Source organism: Lepeophtheirus salmonis, chromosome 13, assembly GCF_016086655.4.
Source record: "Lepeophtheirus salmonis chromosome 13, UVic_Lsal_1.4, whole genome shotgun sequence".
NCBI classification, from domain to species: Eukaryota; Metazoa; Arthropoda; class Copepoda; order Siphonostomatoida; family Caligidae; genus Lepeophtheirus; species Lepeophtheirus salmonis.
The window spans coordinates 41,462,720-41,477,662 of NC_052143.2; the positions used below are offsets into that span (position 1 = coordinate 41,462,720).

The 14,943-nt window shown below is 29.8% G+C and overlaps 1 protein-coding gene across 2 annotated transcripts in view; it reads left to right on the forward strand.

Moving 5' to 3' along the window:
- Positions 1-14,943, forward strand: part of LOC121127800 (uncharacterized) — a 134,781-nt gene that overhangs the window by 7,903 nt on the left and 111,935 nt on the right. The gene's annotated exons all lie outside the window — the stretch shown is intronic.

The following is a 14,943-nucleotide window of genomic DNA, read 5'->3' on the forward strand; positions in this document are numbered from 1 at the left end:
CTTAGGATTTACAACAGTAAATATATTTATTTTAATTTTATTTTTTATATGACGCGCTGTGCTACTCACGCTCCTCGTTGAAAATTAGTCCTTCTCAGACAATCAAACAGACAAACTTTGGTTTATTGATACAGATAAGGCCAGATTATAATTTATGATTTATTATTTTAAGCATAAATTAAACATGATTTGCATTTATCATAAATAAACTAACCAAATAGTCACTTCCTACAAAAATATTAGTAACTATATATATATATACATTGTACATATGATTTCCATCTATGAATCAACAAATATAATCTTTCATTCTCTGTTCCCCTTCCTCCCAACTATTATATAACTTGAATAATAATATGGGATAATATGTAGTAAATTAAAGAATTTTGGGAAAGAAAAATTGATTTCTTGGTTTTTAATGAAAAAAATAAATGTATATCAATCTATTTCTTTGATAAATTGTCAATTATTTTTAGTTGATGTACTTACATTTTATTGTAAAGAAAATAACTACAAAATTAATGGATCGACGATAGAGAAGCACTTCATAAAAATGACATATATGTGGGTTGTTGACACAAAAATCAGCTAGGGTATATATTAGGGATGGGACGATTTGTGTGTTTTTGTCTGGAATCGGGTTACGGATCGGGGAAATACTGTTTAATTTGAGATTCCAATTCTTATTTATTAATGGTAGTTAACTCATTATTACTTTTCTAAGCAATAAAAAAAAATCCCCATCCCCCAAATTAAGGATTTTTTTTAGAATAAGTTTTTAGTAGAAAATGGCATATTACAAATAAAACTATATTTGTCAAATTTTTTTCTCCAGAAAATTAATTTTCTGTAAATAATAATATATTTATGAGATAATTTATTAATTTTGTTTGCAAAAAATTTTAATTAAAAAATTTAATTTTGTAATTTTTTTCCAAAAAATTTTTTTTTGAGAACATCTAAGAATTTTTGAAATTTTTTATAAAAAAATTATTTTTTTGAAAAGCTTTGGGCTTAGGGGATTTTTTTCAAAAAATTAATTTTTCTGAATAGTTTTGGATTTTGGGAATTTTTCTCAAAAAAATTAATTTCTTGTGAACAGCCATAGGTTTTGAATAAAAAAAAAATTAAATTAAAATATATTTATGAAATTTGTCTTCAATAAATTAATATTTTAATTTTTTTCCCCAACAAATATTAATTTTTGATATTTTTTCAAAAAAAAAAAAAATCCAAAAACCAAGCCTTATCCCCTTAAATATAATCATGTGGACGCCCCTAATAGCAAAATGCTGTATTTTAATTTTTATTTAGTACATTATAGAATCTGAATGGGGAATGTTTACTAAAATTGTATTGGAATCGGTATGGGGTTTTTTTTTTTTTTTTTAATAATCCCATCACTAATATTTATTGTGAAAATAGATTCTTCGTTACATTTGTATTCTTTGCCGAAAAGTTATAGTCAATTTCTAATAATTGATTATACTGATTCATACAAAGTTAAACATTTGTATTTTCAAAAATTCATTGTTGCCATGAAAGGATTTCAAATTGACTGATTTTATGTTTTTAAACAGTCATATGTGGTCCAAATACAGTCTCACAATGTATTCCGTGCCAAGTGTACACACGTTTCAGAAATTTTGACAAGGTCATAGCCGATTTTGATAAATTTTGGTCAGGATGTTTATCCCGTCAAAGAAACAACTTGTATTAAATTTTAGAGTTGTGAAGGTGTGAGGGCCCGTTTGGGAGTTCCTTAAAATTTGGCCCCTTTTGAAAGACCTTGCAACATGAGTAAGCCATAACTCCATTGAGAATATACCGATTTAATTTTATTTTTTTTCGTTAAAATAATTTAAGACTACGAGCTTCAATTCATATCTTATCAAAAATTTCATATGTGCAAAAAAAATTGTGAAAATATTATTGCAAAATATATAAAATGGCCCCCTAGCCATGCTTCAACATTGATTTTGCCAATTTCTTTATTCAAAAAATTACTTTGTGCCTTAGCAATGATTTTATGTCTTGCCAGCTTTTCTGCTTTGTCATAAAATATTTCTGCAAAATTTTGGATTGGAAATACTATACTAATAAGCTCTGATCTATCCGTTGATATCCGCTGCTGAAATTATACTTCAGCAACACATCTTCCTCAAAGTGGTCGATCAATTTATCCTTGAGCAAGTCAGTTGTTCTGCAATTTTTGTGTAAAAATGAAATTGAGTGCTCCAAAACAATTGAAACGTTGACAATTAAATAGGGTAAAACTATTCTCTGTATGAAAATGTTTAAAAATGGTACTAACTATTTCAAGATGGCCAAAAATATGCCAATTACGAACGTCGCTCTGGACGCCCAAGCATGTTAACAAGAGATGAAAACGTTGTGAATAAAAATTACTGGTTTGATCAAAAGGCTCATAACTGGTACAAATCATGAGTATATGGTTATGATATTATAACCAAAGCCCGATCGTACTATTGGAAGATCCTCTTGAAGATAACAAAAATCGCCCAATACGTAAAATACTTCTAACCGTTATGCCTTTCAAAAACAAACTAAACATATTAAATAGCAGAAACAGTAAATATGTGTTCATTGCGAGTGTGCTAACATAAAAAAATCGAACATACCAAATTTTAGTTGCCCGCAAAATTTGAAAAGGCATCTTACTTTTTTAACACGTTTTGTATGCCCATCAAATATTGAACTGCATGTATATTAGTGTTGGGGTCCAAGACCAGTCTGGGACTGTAATACTTGCAAAAGGACGTCCAACAAATTATATAGGGCTATACCATACATCTTGTAAGCCTGGGGGGAAAATAGTCAATAGAGCGATAAAAAATTGGACTACGATTTGAAAACGATTAAATTTTTGTCCTCGATATGAGATTCGACTGAAATATTTGTTGAAAAATTCATGTCGTTACCTTTATTGTACCTGGCAACCTTTTACGAAGAAATAAGGTCCAAAATCAGTTGGTAGTATGACAATTTTTCCCATCTATGAAACTATTATAATGAGTATAGGAAATTGTTTACAACGAAACAAAAGCTAATTCGAATACAACAGATCAAAGTTCATGTCACTGATTAGGTGATAAGAAGTAGAAATAGCGACAACAGACAAGAAAATAAAGTATAATTTTGTTAGTGAGATAACGGCGTGATATGTAGCGTGTGGCCGTTTTTTAACAACAAACTTTGAGCGCACATGCACAGGTTGGACGATGTTTGTTCTTTTGTTGGATAGCCAGAAGTGTTTGGCGTCTTTAAAAAAATGACTGATTCCACCATCATGAAAAAGGCAGAGTGTCCTTGTTGCGATCTGTGCTGGACGTGACAATGTTGAGTCTGCAAACGTCTTACATCTGGAAGGGTCTTTTGAGCTGAAAATCAGGAAGGAACTGAAGGAGTTTGGAGGTGACAGCCTGACTCTACTCCTTGCCACGTTGCAAAGATAACGTTTACTTGATGGTCAGAGTTTATTTCCTACCTTGTTGGACTCAGTGTTTGGGATCCAAGCTACTCGATCCCATGGACTTATTTGTGCAGGGCTTAGTTGAAGCAACACAACAATAAATTATCCCGCAACAAAAAATTCCAGCTGATGTACAAGATCCAGGAGGAGTTCTGAAGTCTGCTAAAAGAAAAAGTCATCGAGACTCGTTCCTGTTTCTGAGATCGAGTCGAGGCCATTATTGATGCCAAAGGAAATTATGTATATTGAAAAATGATTCATGTTCATTTGGTACTGGTTTTTATCAAAATTGAATAATTAGTTAAGGAGAAATTTAGGTTAAACAAAAATTTGTGTTGGATGTTAAATAGAGGTTGCACCCAGTTTATACCATGTAAAAATATTGATTATGCATGTTTTCTCATTTACTTCATTTTTGTTACAGATTGTTCTTGTGTCAACTCACCCCACATGTATATCTTTAATGATTAAACCTAGCCCATGACATTTTTAAGAGTTTCATCTTCCTCCTCCCTTCGTTATTTAGCTATATAGATACACATATATGAGGGATGCGTAGTTGACTCTTGATTACGTCATATACAGTTGTAGATGTTGTATATTATCTCTTTGAGCTCATTTGTTTTTCTTTTGTTTTTTTCTGTTCTTGATACCTCATGATTTATGCTATCAAGGACCAAAAAATAGTCCCATGAATCAGAAACTTGTTTTCCTATTCATATATACACACATATTTACATATGTATATTAGTTAAGGCCATAAATTTTTGTTAATCTAAATAATAATAACAACCAACGTCTGGCTCTCTTGGACCAAAGTTCTTTATTCTACATACATATAGAGAACATAAATATATAAGGTATGTAAATAGGACATACGCAAACTAAAAAAAAAATATACATACATATATTAACCGCAAGGTGGTGTGACAGTTTGTAGCTTGTAATTTATACTAGCTGTTTGAAAAAAATGGCGCATGCTAAGAATTTTTTTATAGCACCCTCTATGTAAGTAATATACACCTATATTTTACATTAAATAATATTTTCATTCAAGAGATAGAATTATTTTGCTGCAAGACGGCTTTGTTTACAAAGTAATATAATTAAACAACGTTCATGCTCCACAATATTATGACACACTTTTTGATATATGATGAATTGCAACCCAAAAGGTTCCTAAAAAATAATTAATTATTCAACAATTATTGTACTACTACGTTTAAAAAAAACTCTCATTGCGTTTTTGAGATGTCAAATAAAAGTTACAATCAGATCTCCAATTGATTGGAATTTGTAAGGGATTAAACGTATCCCTGTCAACTGTACATTGAATAAAACGACGTCTAATGGGAGGAGAAGAATCTGTATTTGTATGTTGACAACGTCAAAATAGCCGTGCTCAGATCAATAATATCGTCGTAATGAGAATTAAAAACCGTTTTTGTTGCAACCCACGCCAATAAACGGGCCTTATAATATGTTTAGTAGAAATAAATACACTATTTTTTCAATAGATGTCTTAAGTAATGTGTATCTCTTGTTATGTGATTACGATGGGATTACACTTGATGGTGTTAGAAATATAAGATCTAGTACTAAAAAATATATTTTTGTGATTAGAGAAACTACGCCATATTATATAGCTTTACTTTTATTAAAGCGAAAATCCAAGCCAGACGGCCAAAAATGTGATGTTACGAATACTGTAACAGCTAATTATGCAAAACCTTGGTTTCGTAAATTCTGTTCTTTTAATTTTCATGCCAAAGGTGCACCATGCTCTGGAAGGACAATTGTCAAAAATTATTGGATAAACCCTTGGAGATAAGTATTATTAAAAAAAAACAAAAAAACATTTATAATAATGAGTTTTTTTTTAATTAAATCTATTAGCTATATAGATATACTTAAATTTAAAAAAACAAACTGATTGGCTATATAAAGGATATTGCTTGGGAATCCGACTAAGTATTTAAGCATTATATGAAAGGAAACACTTTGGGCCTCCATTCTCACAGAATCTTGATCCCCTTGATTACATAAAGAAACCAGTCCCTGTTGTTATCCGTCACCAAATCTGAATGTTCTAAACGAACAAATAATTGAGGAATGGAAAAAACTTCAGCCAGGCTATATTATGAAGACCTACAACGACGATTGAAGTGCGTTATTAAGGCCAAAGAACTTTATTTTGAATGAAATATAAATTGTATGTTGTTTGTACAATATGCCAAAATATCAATTGTCTTAATAATGATACATGGTCGATAGATAAGCACAAAATGTTTAATTTATCTCATTTGTATCAAAATTAAATGTACACCCGGTATTTCATTCCAATGCAAATCTTTGGCTCTTTAAACTAATTATATACGTTTATTTATTTGTAAATATTATTTTGACACTTTTTTCAGATTTTATAAAATAATTTAACAGTAGTAGATGATTTAATTAATATCCCCCTGTTCGACAAATATACTTGGATTATGCAAATTTTATTAAAATATTAAGTATATTTAATCAATGATATTCCTTTTTTGAATTCAATGGCAATCAGGATAATAAATGATTCATTTAAACACAAATATCTTTAATGTCTCTATCATCAATCTAAAAATGCATGATAACTTAAAATAACTAATCTAATTATGTTGTTTATTCTGTGATATGTATTTTTGTTATTTAAGACTATTTCCCATTATTTTATAAATTATATGTCTTGTACATGTCGTTACTTGAGTCAACAGATTATACATTATACAAATTGCAACCAAAAAAATGGTGAGGAACGATTTTACATATGATTAGAATAATGCATATGGTGAATAGTAATTGGATGGTCGAATGACGCTATTATTATCGAAAATCAAATTTGAAACGAAAAAACTAATTACATATTTGTAATCTAATAGAAATGAATATGGAGTTTATATGATTTTTAAGAAAATAAAATTTTGTTGATTTGTATAATTAGTATTCTGTGCCACATTATAGAGTTCAAATATTTAGATTTATATTTCTCGTAAATACATATTGACTATGTAGTTTCATTAGATCAAAATAAAACATTAGCATGTATTAATAGTAAGTAATTAAAAGAGATCAGAAAAACTCCTTATCTTCTAAGTCCTAGTCGTGTCTTATGTCTTTAGTCACAAGTCCAAGTCCTTGAATATTTTTATCGAGTCCTCAAATTTCTTTTGAGCTCATTTTAAGTCTATAATTATAATATAGGGTTCATAGTATTAAAAAAACCTTTTCTGGAGTTTAGTATAAAATATCCTACGAGTCCAAATCGAGTCATGAGTTTTATTTATGCAATCCTAATCAAGTTGCAAGTCTTTGATTTGGATCTCACATCGAGTCGTAATTCTTCAAAGCCCCAAGTTGAGTCACAAGTCTCAAATCCAACTACCCTACTATTAATGTTGTGTAGGCCCTTATTTGATCCACTTCTATATACCTAGTTCTACATATTTATGCATAAATCTAATCTTTGGAACTGTCAGTTCTTGGGACCAGTCTTTATGACCGTCGGTCCTACGGATTTTTCCTAAGAATGTCAATGGTTTATTAAGCCAAATAAGATAATTGAGTTATTTATTACGAGCATTGCACATATAAAAAAATCATGTCTTAATTTTTTACCTACTAATATAATTTATTCCATTATATGACCAAATAGTTAAGAAAGGAACAAACCCCTCAATGACGTATCGAAGGATCAATTTTACCTTCTTCTAGGGAGGATAAGTAGGATTCGTTTTATATAAGGGTTAACACAACAGGACCTATAATCTGCTCATACAAGTTACAACTTGTATATAAATCCAAACTAATTTTTAACCCTCTCTTTTAAATAAAAGTAGCTATTTTCTTGGTATTTTTTTTGTATTTGGGTTGTGTTTATTTTGAACTTTGAGATGATATTAATCTTAGAAGGGGGATTCATCCATTAACATGTCATTATTATGTACACAAATCTGTCTGTATATTATAATTTTAGCACACATGTTGATTGTTGGTCCATCATCGGAATTAATCTCGTGTTTTTTGTTTTTGTCACTTGATGAATGAAGTCCAATAATTTTTGTATCTCATTCTTTATTCGCATCTCTTATTAATTTAATAGTTCGTTATTTTTATGGGTGCAAACTTCATAAATAAATCTAAGAAATTGCAAAAAAAAAGAAGAATATATATGTATAGTTCTATTATTCTAATAGATTTTGATCTAAAATTATGACTTGAATATTTTCAAATACCAAAGGATGAAGATTTAATTTCCTGTTTGAACATTTTTTCTACCTTCCGAAGGATCCACTTCTATATACCTAGTTGTACATATTTATGCATAAACCTACCTATAATATATAAAACCGCAATAAATGAGCCAATAGGCTATTGATAATCAATACTCAACAATAATTGTTATTACTCCAGATTATTTTTTAACCTTTTATATCTACGATTTTTCTATGAAAATTGACACTAAATTTGTTTTTGACCAATCACTTCGTTATTTTATTATATCACGAAACCTTTCCTTCAAAAAGAAACTGAAAAAAGGCTCAAAATCATCATAATATCTAATAAGTCAATCATACCGACCACCATTTATCTTTTATATACATACTCCAAGACTAATTCTTCACTATTTTTAAAATGAATTACATATATTAAAATCTACATAGTATTGTATTTGATACTGTATTATAATATTGCTAAGTAATATTTTATTAAAAGAGAAGCTGTATCTATTTTTTTTGTACAAGTATATTTCAACATAATACAACGTCTATTCATCACATACTTCAACCATGTTAAATTAATGCGTTAGCAAACAGGGAGACAGAGGGAGTTCTCGCACTTCTTAACTTATATAAAAAATTTATTTTTCCTGACCTTTGACCTGTATTAATAAAACAGAAATCTTTTGGTCTTAAAATCAAGTTGAATTTTGAAAAAAATTCTCGGGTTAAGTGGTCCCATATATTATTCGTTGCTTTACATTCAAATAAAAAATGGCTGGACGTCTCTACTTTGTTCACACTGAAGAAGAAAATCTTTTCTTCCATAAACCTTAATTTGAGAACTTATCAAAAAGATTAAATTATCAAAAATCCGGGACATATCAATGGAGAAGAGGGAATCGAAAGCTGACAACTAAATACATAGTGTTTTTTTGTGTTTAACAGGTAACGCCGTGCAATTAAGAAACTGCCCTTTGAAGTATGTTTCAAAAGGCGTACGTTGGATTATATATATATCTTTTTGGAGGGTGGGGCGGCTTGGTTTTGGATTTTTTTAATGTAAATTATTCTCAAAAAATTTCGAAAATTAAATTTAAAAAAAAGAAAATTCAAATATTAATTTTTTTGATTTCAATTTAAATCCAAAAGCTATTCACTAAATACAGTTGTTGAAAATTCACAACTGTTCATAAAAATAAATGTTTTATAAAAAAATTTCAAATATTACAATTTTTGATAAAAAATTTCAAGCATGACATTTTTTTTGGAGAAAAATTTCAAAATTTTATAGTTATTCAGAGAAAGTTATTATTAAAAAAAAAAAAAAAAGATCACAAATTCACACTTCTTCACAAAAAATTAATTTTGTTGAAAAAAAATTTGAAAAATTAAAATTATTTGGAAAAAAATTTCATATTTTAAATGAAGAAATATTATGTTTTTTGCAAAAAAAATTCAAAAATACATAAGTATTTAAAGAGATTAAATTATTCCGAGAAAAATTTTAAATATTTGATTTTATGCTCTGCTCTATAATTTAACTTTCAAAAAAAAATTTACCCCTATTTATGCGATATTTTTTAATCATGACCAAATAAAATTCTAATCAAAATAAAGTAATCCTATTTTTTATGGGGGGGGGGAGGCTACTCCCGCCTATCTCCCACGGACTCACTTGATTTCTTAAGATCAGTCTTAATCTATATATGTAGATTCTAATTTTTGAATGTCTCGGTCCCTCAGTCTTGTTCTTGTTTTGGCTTCTCCTCCTTCAAAATATTGAATTTGTTGTCAAAAGCAGGGTCCAAGCAAGTAATTAAGTGGTTCCTAACCATTTGATCTAAATACGCCAATATAATCCCCTCAATAGATTCACAGTAAGTGAGCACTCTAGATACTAAGATACTCCCTGGTTCATTACATAATATTTTTATTTTTTTTCTCAAACTCTTCCTTTTTGAGGAGATAACATACATTAATTGAAATAAGTTGTAACTTGTAAAAGTTGAAAACATTTAGATGCAATATTCGAAATGAAGATATTGTAATAATTGAATATTTCTTGGATAGTCAATAGATTACTCAACTTCAAATAAATATATTGGTTATAAAATACTTTTTGTAAAAGTATTATATAAACTGTTTGATTTCCATAATTAAAAGGTCTTGACATCATTAAAATTTAGAACTTAATGTAATTTAAGCCGTCTACTTCACTATAGAATATGATTGTGGTTAATCGATAATTCGTTACTGCTAATGAAAGCAACACCCAATAAGAGTAAATATAATTTTTAAAGTGATTTTTCTAGCATATTTTAAAGGTTTATTAGTTTATATTAGATATTAAAGAAAATGTACCATTCTAAAAATTTACTATAAAAACCATCATTGATAAGTGAAATAATCTTCCATATTTATAAAGCAAAGTTTTTCTCTTTGAATTTTTGAATAAAAATAAGGCATTTTGATTTAAGAAATAACAATGCTGTCGTACTGGGTTTTCTTCATTGAAGTTTGAACACTTACTAATTCAATAATTGGCTTTAAAATATATTACCATAGTTCATCCCCATCATCTACACCGAGTGCGTAAAACAGCTTTGAATCTTAAAAATCGCCATAAATAACAAAAATTGTAATTTCTGTTTCTGAAGCCCACGAGGCTATGAGTGAAAAAATAAGGCCATATCTGAAATAAAGGAATCAAACTGTACTAAGTTGGGCATATACTGTTTTTGTACAATTTTTGCTGTTGGACAGTGTATGTAATTAATGGAGGTTGAAAAAATTAAGGTTAATTCATAGTTCATACACACTTAGTTACAAAACAAATCAAACCTGAGCTCTCTAGCTTACGTACAAGTAGAGAAAATGACACTTGAACACGATCGACGAATTTCCACTCCCATACTCCGAGCAGTTGGGTGTCTCCAGGACGGTCAAAAAGGTCAAATTGTAATCGGAGGAGCCCAAGAGCCCAAGCCAATCCCCTCAAGTCCATGTGGGCCTTGCAAAAGATCTAAGAGTTTAATCCCAGTCTCTCCAGAGTCCTATAAAAACAGTGGGCTGATAGAGCCTTGTGACCTTTTTTGAAACAAATCAATGAAAGAAACGAATCTCCACTGTTGCCAGACTCATTTGAATGAGTCGTTTGAACTCTTCTTTTGACACTTTTGGCCCTGATGCCAACAGCCTTGACTGCAACTTTTGGGTGCATGTCCAGGGGAAGACTTGCAATATCTGTCATCCAAACACCGAGGTCTTAAAAGCCACTGTCAGCCAGCAATGGGACGCCATGATAGAGGAATACATTCTTAGCGGGTTTCAGGCCCTCCACCTCCGCTTGGAAGCCATCATTGCCGCTAGGAGTGGCTACATTAATGATTAAGAGAGTTTAGGTACACATATAGCATCAAAGTATTAATGCAGCCATTTTGCATGTAGCATCGAGCGTGTATACGGGGAGAAGATTTTTTGTTTGTTTTTTAATTATATAAGAGAAAATTATGTAAGTGAAATCTAATGAGATTTAGAAAAAATCATGTTTAGGTAAAGTACAGTCAGTGAGCACTCTAGAGGCTAAGTTACTCCCTGGTTCATTACATCCTATTATTTTTATGAAAACTCTTCATTCTTGAGGAGATAACCTACGTTAAATGTAATAAGTATTGAGTGGTTCCATGTGAGTGTGTTCATGAAAAAACGGAGAGTAATACTGTATTTGTAAGGGAATTATCTTCTATATCATTGAAGCTAAATTTGTCAGTTATTCGTTGCCTAATTACTCTGGGCAATGCCAGATATTACACATTGCAAATAATACTATTAAGATAATTTTTCTTAAAACAATTATATATCTATAATATGAAGGCAAAATTAATGAAAAGTATTTGCTAAAACTACATTTGCCCCATCTACATTATACATTATTACAAAAAAGAAAAAAGTCGACGACTACTCTTCAAAAAGTTACGATTTCTAAGTTTCTATCCTACGGAACTGTATGTTCTTTTTGTGATATCATTCGGAACTGGAAAGGAACTCCATATTTTGACTAGTATTACATACCTCTAATATGATATTTTTTACTCCCGAGTAACATATCTATAAGATATTGAATGAAGGTTGAAGGACTCTATGTAACCCTATGTTTGTACCCATGTACTACCTTCCAAATGGGATCAAAATATTTGTTATATGAACTGTTTTGAATAATCCAAGATTTATTTACTCATATTTTCCTTCATAATAATAATATTTTTTATCTTCTTTGTTTCATTTTATGTATTTTACAGTCGTCATATTATTCTAATTTTTTTTAATATTATTATTTTTAACAATACTGTGGGCAACGGATTTAAAGATTTGAGACAAACTCATACAACGGACTGAGTGTAATACAATTCCAGATCATTTTTTTAAACCTTAATTCCTTCTTTTGAATAAGCAATGTTGGACGGTGAACTTGAACCTTTATGTATGTGTTTTTAAGGTAAAGAGTTAAATCATCTAAATTGGAAAATATAATGTGTATGCTGCTTGGTTTTCAAGATTGGGAGGAAGAAATCCATTATTATGTCTACTTAATTAAAATATATTAGAAATAAGGGGGGCTGGAGGTACTGATGCATCAGAAAAGGCAAGAATCGGCTTTCTTTTGAAGTATCGGAATCGGTTATCGGAATTGTCTCAATAATGTCCATTCTACTGATACCTATGCATAGTATTATTTGTTTGTGCTCGTTACCTACACCATTATAGACGAACCCATTTGGGTGGCCAATGAATATATAAGAGTAATAAAACTACCGGAAATGTGGATGAAACAAATACTAAGATGTACACGTGGAAGCTTGGATGGCTGTAAATTAACGGGGCAGCTACAGATACTGTCAGGATGCATTTCCTTTTACGAAACGTGCAAATACCGTGAGAAGATCTATAATTTGGTCATCCACGAATTCGCTGAGTTGGATTTTTTCCTGGAAATACTTGAACTATTTGCATCTCCTAATACAAATGGTCTTGAAAACACAAAGTCAAGCTACTAATTTATGTTATTATTCTTTTTGGATTACCTGTGAGAAGGAATTCGTCACAAAAAACAAGGTACTTTACTTTGCACTCCTAAATTCCAAAGAACATACTGCCAACAAACTCCCTTTAAGAGAGCCTATCAGAGTAGAAAATTGTATATCTAATTTAATAGATACCAAAAGCAAGCTACTATGCATTTTTTATGTAAATACCAAAATTCAATGGCAGTTATGGAACTTTGGCTCTCACATACTGAGATTCATACATTCTGAATCAGAGTGTAATTTGAAAAATTTTATATATATTGGCAATATTTTTAAAAAACATAATTGTCATTCAAAAATGTTATGAATGTTGAAATTATATTTTTGTATTTTTAATATAACTTTTTACGTTTTGTAAGTACTTATATCTATTTTTGATTTATTTCTGCGAATATTTTATATTATGCATTATTTTCATAATTTTGATATTGACAGAATACTTCATAATATTTAAGAATTTTCTAAAATTGAGACATAACAAATGGACAAAATAATCTTTGGTGGTCTAATTTTACACTAAAATATTTATTTATATTTTTATGATGTGATTCCTCTAGGCTATTTATTTAATTAAATATTAATTGTAGTGTTATGTAAAAGAGGGCATATCTTTAAAAAATATAACGAGTCTAAGTCAAACCAACTTGGAGTGATTGAGCCAAAAACAGAGGATGTTGCAACTTGGAGCTGTCCTCGTGCTTCTCTACAACATAAAAAATATTAATTATATTTGAAGTACTTCCAATATGAGATCCAGTGCCGTAATGACGTGGAGAACTGGTCCCCAATAATTTTTCAGGAGTAGGAATTATTGGTCAATTAATGCATAGTCAAGCATAACAAAAGTGTGAATACTGTACTGAGATGTAAAATATGTTACGTGGTTTTCAATATGAAATTACTCAATGCTTCTTAATCAAAATGGTAAAAAAGTACTCCATTCTAAAATTGGTTAAGGAAAAGGAGAAGGAGGGATCTTGATAGAAATGTTTTTAATAATAAATATTTCATTATATTTTGACGCCATATTGAATTTATTCCACCCACATAGGAACATAAATTATGTATAAACACAAGGCAAATGAAAACAAAAAAAAATTATTTGATGCAAAAAAGCCTTTTTGACACACTTTAATATATTGTACACAATACTAAATAGACCGATAAAACCAAAAGAGATGGTATAGTTATAAATATTCTTATGAATTATTGTAGTTTACGACCACTAAAAAGTTTTTATTCATTTACGTAATTTTTGCCAAATTTAATAGAGATATCTACATAATAGTACGCACATTCACGAGATAGAGCGGGAGTGACTGGAAATGATAGTCCAGACAATTACGTGATATTGTCCGAAAATTTGAAGCATAATTTGTAATATTTTGAGGAAATCTTGTCAATTAGATTATCAAAAAAATGTCTTTACTCATATGGCAATGGAAATTTTTTGGAACTGCCCTGAACAAATCTATGGAGTTTTACTGCGAATGGAATATCATTTAGTGATGTAAATCGTGGGTATTTGATAGTAGGCCCTACTTTTGGAATGTGTAATCTGAAGAATACATTTTATTTTCCTTAGCTATTTTCATTATTTAACTCCTTACCTTCTTCATTCAAAACCTGATTGAACATTTGTATCTGCTCATAAAAGATGGAGAGTGTCCATAAGGATTTGTTGCGGAGTTATGATTGTAAGTCCTTGTTAGACTCATGTTAGAATTGGAAATCGACATCAAAGTAACTATAGCAAATGTCCATTATTATTTCTTTCTCTCTCCCTTGTCACAATGGATTGCAGCTGAATTAATGAAACGCGGTTACTACTATGTTAGGTTACTATATTTATTTTGGGATTCTTTTTTGCTAACATGCCCAAAATACATACGTCATCACTAGACATGAGCGTTATCTATTAGTTTACATATCCAAGAATAATGACACTCTTTTACAGCCAAGAGATTGCAAAAAAAATACTTAACAAGTATTGTTTTTGTTTATTAGACGTTTGTTTACTTTTTTGTAGTGTTGGATCCGAGTGTTATTCGAACTTGAAAAAACTCGACTCTACATAAGTAGATAATTTCTTTAAAGTTATTCTAAGATC